This window comes from Cryptomeria japonica, chromosome 2 (assembly GCF_030272615.1).
Source record: "Cryptomeria japonica chromosome 2, Sugi_1.0, whole genome shotgun sequence".
Taxonomy (NCBI): Eukaryota; Viridiplantae; Streptophyta; class Pinopsida; order Cupressales; family Cupressaceae; genus Cryptomeria; species Cryptomeria japonica.
This window is the reverse complement of record NC_081406.1, coordinates 672,063,555-672,069,754: the sequence shown is the minus strand read 5'-3', so window position 1 is coordinate 672,069,754 and position 6,200 is coordinate 672,063,555.

Below are 6,200 nucleotides of genomic sequence, written 5' to 3'. Positions count from 1 at the left end.
ATTCAACCACAAAAACCCTAGCCTAACAATCAACAAAGATCCACCATAACATATGAAGATTACCTAAGACAATGCAAATCAAACAAAATCACAAAGATTATACCATCACATGTCCAATAGGGTTTTGATCTCCATTCTTCCTATCTCTATTGATCTTGCTTGATATATTTGCTCTCAGATTTTATATGCACAAGAGCTCAACAAAGAACAGAATGTGGTTGCAAGTAGGATCGTAGTGTAGTCAATTGCTCAAGTAGTTAGGATGCATAGAATGATTAGGTCATTAGAATGCTTCATTAGGGTTTGATAATGAAGGAAGCATCTCCTTATATAGAAGACACTATATGAAATGGAGGGATAAGATTGAGAGGTGTAAAAAGGAGGTCGGCTATGATTAGAGGGTAGGTAAGGGAAATAATAAAATAATGAAAGAGGTAGGTAGTGTATGAATTAAGAGATGAATGACATGTGTCATGGGTAGAAAAGGTTAATGAATTAATTAAATAAATAAAGATTTATTTAATTAATAGAAGAAGTGGGATAATTAAATAAATAAAAATATTTATTTAATTTAGGAAAATGATAATTTAAATAAATAAATGTATTTATTTAAATGAGAAATAAGGCTAGAAGAGGATAAATGAATTAATTAAATAAATAAAGATTTATTTAATTAATAGAAGAATTAAGCTTAGATAATTAAATAAATAAAATATTTATTTAATTAGACTGGATAATTTTGGGTGTCTACACATATTAATACTGAATACTGGTAAACAAGAAATAATGCAATAAACAAAGATAACAACAACCACATGAAAAACACACCATAACACATTAGTTTAATGAGGAAACCCGATGTGAGAAAAACCTCGGTGGGATTTGTGACCCGCAATATTCTTACTCTCCAAATAAGAGAATATTACTGCTACAAGAGGGGCCTACACATGCAGGAAGGCCAAGTGCCTAGAGCTCACTGCTCAATTACAAATTGGGAAGTCTCACTGACTTACAAAATGGATTATATAAATCCAATGTCTTGTACTGCTTCAAAATATCATCTACTATGCTAGAGCCAGTACCGGTTTATAGCTCTGCTTCATACATAAACCCTTAACCTATAATTCGCATAATAGGTCTACCTTATTTCACCTATATATTTCCTTCCTTCTATTACAAAATGTTCTACAATGATCTCTTATATATAAGAGTCATTTTACAACTTGCCAAGTCGGCTTACAATGATTTTACAATAATAAACAAAATATGTTACAAACAAAATTCCTGTCGGCTTCTGTGCCGGTATACTTCCTTTTGTTGCCGGTGGTCTCTGTGCCGGTGTAGAGTTTGTCTTTGCCAGTGTTGGTGAATTGTATTGCCTGTGTCATAGGATTTTAAGGTTTCCATCAATGACAAAACCTTCAATCACCTATAATGTCTCATTGGAGTGTGCATTTTCCAACAATCTCCCCCTTTGGCATTGATGGCAACACTCATGAGAAAAATTCAAAAGTGTATCCAAAAATTGAAGTCCAAAAATTGTTACCAAAAATGTGTGCTCCCCCTGAGCAGATGATCCCTAAGTTATTGGATTTTTCTCATACCACTACTCCCCCTTTGGCATCAATGACAAAGGTTGTCAAAGTGTCAATAGAGTGTGGTTTCCTGCTTCATCCTTGTAACTGATTGGTTACAATCTGAAAAAGATCTGCCAAAACCAGATTCAAGCTCTCAATGAACTTTTTGTTGTCTTTTATTGCGACCTCTGTCCTCTGAACTATACCGGTGAGGTATTGCATTTGCTCTGTCGGTGTTTTCTGTCCTTGAACCAAGGCATCATATATTTCTTTCCTTAAGGAGGTGAGATAGTCCAATTTTGGACTAAGTCTCCATTTAAGATCTTTAGCCGTTCCTTTTATTCTTTCTTTGTCTCTTTCCAACATTAGTAGTTCTTCCTCAAAACCTGTTATTTTCTGCTCAAAAATTGATAATAAATCAGATAAATTGATGAAATTGTCAGCTAGTTGATTTATTTCTTCCTGTATCTTGCTATTTTTCTTGTCTATATCAACTGTCAGAAAGTTAATTTTACATGTATCCCTATACAAAGTTTTGAATTCCTTCAATGTGCTACATAGTTCCGATAGAAGTGTGTCAAATTGCCTTGTACACTTCTTTATTTCTTCCTCAAAGAATTTGTGTTTTTCCTTCTCTAATCTCTCCTTGAATGCTTCCTCTTTTATTTGTTCAACTGTCACAGTGTTTTCAGTAATATACTTAGACAAAGTGTCAAATTGACTCAAAGAATCTTTATTATCTACATTACATTTTGGTGCTATCATTTTCAAAATTGTAATGGTGTCATATATTGCCTTGTAAGCCTGTGAGCTACAATCTGTTATCTTCTTTATGGAATCCAAAAGAACTTTTGTTACATCAGTTGGTTTGAATTCTATACTTGAAGAGCCAACACTCTGTATTCCATCGGTGGGAGCAATATCCTTGCTTGTGGTGACCTTTGGTAGGTCAATTTGTGTTTCCATTTCTTTAAGCAAAGGTTTGGTTTGCTTAGTTGATGTCGATGGCACTGTCTTTGTATGAACCTGTTGTGGTGATGGAGGCTATTGCTCTGCTTGTTGCTCTGTGTTATCATCTGTCAGTTTACCTTCTGTACTATCAGTTACCGGTTGCTCATTAGCCATATCTGTCTTCTCAGTTGTATCCTTATCTACCACAATATTGACTTTTTGAGTATCAATGTCCATTGTGTATAATACCTCAGAGTTAGGATTGGTGTCCTCTTGTGGTATGTCCATACTCTCACTATCCGGTTGATTATCAGTAGTCACTATCGATGGAGTATTTAGAGGCGGTGGGGATAAGTTATCTTTTATTTTGATGCTAGGTGGTCCACCAACCTTGCCTTTTCCCTTATCCTTATCCTTCTGATATACTTTGATGGGTTTGGGGTTTCTATATTCTTCCTTCTTTTCCTTCTCTACAAGGAATATGTCCCATGCATTTGCAGTTTCCTCTGCAACCTCATTTACTCTACCAACCATAAGTGCTACATGCCGGTGTGCAGTCAAAAATACTGACCGGTTAGCCTCAGAGATCAAATCATCTATCTCTTTTGGTGAGTTGGCTGGATAAACAACAAGTAGTTTTTCAATTTTCATTTTCTTATCAAGCTCTACAACAGCTTGCCTTCTAGCTTCAAGTCTTTTAAACAGTTCTACCGATAATTCATCTACAACTTGCATTAGAAATTTCTTGTAAATGTCCATGTGTAGAATTACACTATTTTCAACTTTCTCCTTGTCATCAACTGATAATGAATCATATAATTTATTGATGTTTTTCAGTTGTCCATCTTCTGTTATTTCATCTAATAGTTTGTCAATTGGAGCAATGTTTTGTTGAGTCTTCTTCTTGGGTGTTAACTTCTTCTTCTTAGGAGTTATCTTCTTAGCCGGGGGCCTTACTGCCTATTGTTTCTGTCTGGTTCTTCTAGGAGAAAGTGTAGATATCGGTGAAGGTTCTCTTTTCTTCACAACTCTTTTAAATGCAACTGGCATATCATTTTCTGAAGAAGTTGCTACCGGTGATAGGTGAGTTTTTGGCTGTTGTGCTTCTAACTAATCTTCAGTGATATCGGTTTGTTTAAGTACATCTTCTTTGATAGCTTTAGCTTGCCTAGATCCTCTTCTTATTGTTGCTTCTACCTTCTTTACCCTTTTCTTTGATTGAATTTGGTTTTCAATAGTCTCAACACTGCCAAATACCTCTTCTTTAGGTTCCTTGGGTGTCTTTAGAAGGGCTTTTGCATATGTTTCACTTATGTTGTCATCAGTTTCATAACCCATTTCAGTAACCCAAATGGTTCTTGGGACAACTGGCTCCATCCAAATCTCAACCTTCTTAACAATAAAGCATATTTCATCCTTATACTTATTTACAATTGCTTTGCTTCTTTGCTCGAAATGTATTTGCTCAGGAATTTTCACGCTTTTTGATTGTTTGAATGCTCGATGAAATGAAATTGGAGCCAAAACATTGATTTATAATGTTATTTTTGCCAACCACCACATTTAATGCTTGCTGGTTAAGTAATGACTTAACTTATCTGCCGGTATAGAAGTAATTTTAACTTCTCACCATCAATCGGGGGAATAATATCATGTTTCACATTTGATTGCTAAACCCTCAAGGAAATTTTCTTCAGTTAGATGAAGAGTCTCCTACCGGTGGAGTGGTATTCCTATCAACAGTTAGTTCTGATTTCCTGATCCATTGTTTTGAGAATTCCTGCTTTACTTCTTCAACTTTTTCTTTCCCTTTTAAACTAGGACCTTCGTTATTTACCGGTGAGGACTTGCTTCTACAAAATTTTGCAATATGTCTAATCTTGTTACAAGCATAAGAAGTCACATTATTTTTCTGAATAGCTTTTCCATATCCTATGTCGATTTGTGTTCTGCATTGATTAGATAAGTGTTTCTGCATTGATTAGATAAGTGTCCAAATCTTCCACAAACATAACATCTTACATTCATTATGCAATTCTCATAATTATGACCAACTTTGTTGCATTTTGAACATTGACCGGTAGGTGTATTGGTATTCTGATAATTTCTAGATCTACATTGATTTGCTCTATGACCATACTTGTTACAGTTAAAGCATTTGCCATTAAATTTGTAAGCAATAGGTTGTCTTACGGGTTTACCATGATCATGTGTGTTTGCAGTACCAGAGCTTTCACTAGCTTCAAATCCAAGATCATTAGTGTCACCATTAGGTTTCTGATTCTTCAACAAGTCACCAAGTTCTTCTGAGCTTTTCTTGAATTTTTCCTTATGTTGATTTGCAGTAGCCAGTTCTCCTTCCAAGATACCTTTTTGTCTCATGAGTTCATTTGAGTCATTCTGTGCATGCATCAGATCTGTCTTCAACATATCATTTTCATAACTAAGTCTTGTGTTTTCATGTGTAGCTTCATTCAGTCTTCTAGTCAAGTCTTCTTCATTCTTCTTTCTATCTTCAATTTATTTACAAAATCTCATAGTCATATCCTGCATCTCATTCTTTGTTGTCATGTTTTCTTGTTTCAGCTTATTCATCAGGTCACTAAGAGTTTCCTTTTCATCATTCTCATTTTGTATCTTTTCACAAAGTTCTCTTCTCTTGTTTCTTGAAATGGTAAGATTTTCTTGAAGTGCTTGAATAATATCCCGTGCAGCTTTTAGATCATCTTCAAGTTTGATATTTTTCAATTTTTCTGCATCATAATCTGAGAGAGCTGCTTCTAATTGCTTCATCAAGTTTTCCATCTCTACCAGTGTCAAGATCTTCCTCATGTTGTTAGGCTTCTGAAAATAGAGGACGAAGCTCTGATACCAATTGTTAGGATTCCCACAGATACTGAGAGGGGGGGTGAATCAGTATCTAACTGGTTGTTAGATTTTCTTAACTTAAAACATGTAGAACATATTAATACTGAATATCGGTAAACAAGAAATAATGCAATAAACAAAGATAACAACAACCACATGAAAAACACACCATAACACAATAGTTTAACGAGGAAACCTAGTGTGGGAAAAACCTCGGTGGGATTTGTGATCCACAATATTCACTTACTGGCCAATAAGAGAATATTACTGCTACAAGAGGGGCCTGCACATGCAGGAAGGCCAAGTGCCTAGAGCTCACTGCTCAATTACAAAATGGGAAGTCTCACTGACTTACAAAATGGATTATATAAATCTAATGTCTTGTACTGCTTCAAAATAGCATCTACTATGCCAGATCCGGTACCGGTTTATAGCTCTGCTTCATACATAAACCCTTAACCTATAATTCGCATAATAGGTCTGCCTTATTTCACCTATATATTTCCTTCCTTCTATTACAAAATGTTCTACAATGATCTCTTATATATAAGAGTCATTTTACAACTTGCCAAGTCGGCTTACAATGATTTTACAATAATAAAAAAAATATATTACAAACAAAATTCTTGTCAGTTTATGTGTCGGTATGCTTCCTTTTGTTGTTGATGGTCTTTGTGTCGGTGTAGAGTCTGTCTTTGCTAATGCCGGTGAATTGTCTTGCCGGTGTCATAAGATTGTAAGGTTGTCATCAATGACAAAACCTTTAATCACCTACAATGTCTCATTGGAGTGTGCATTTGCCAA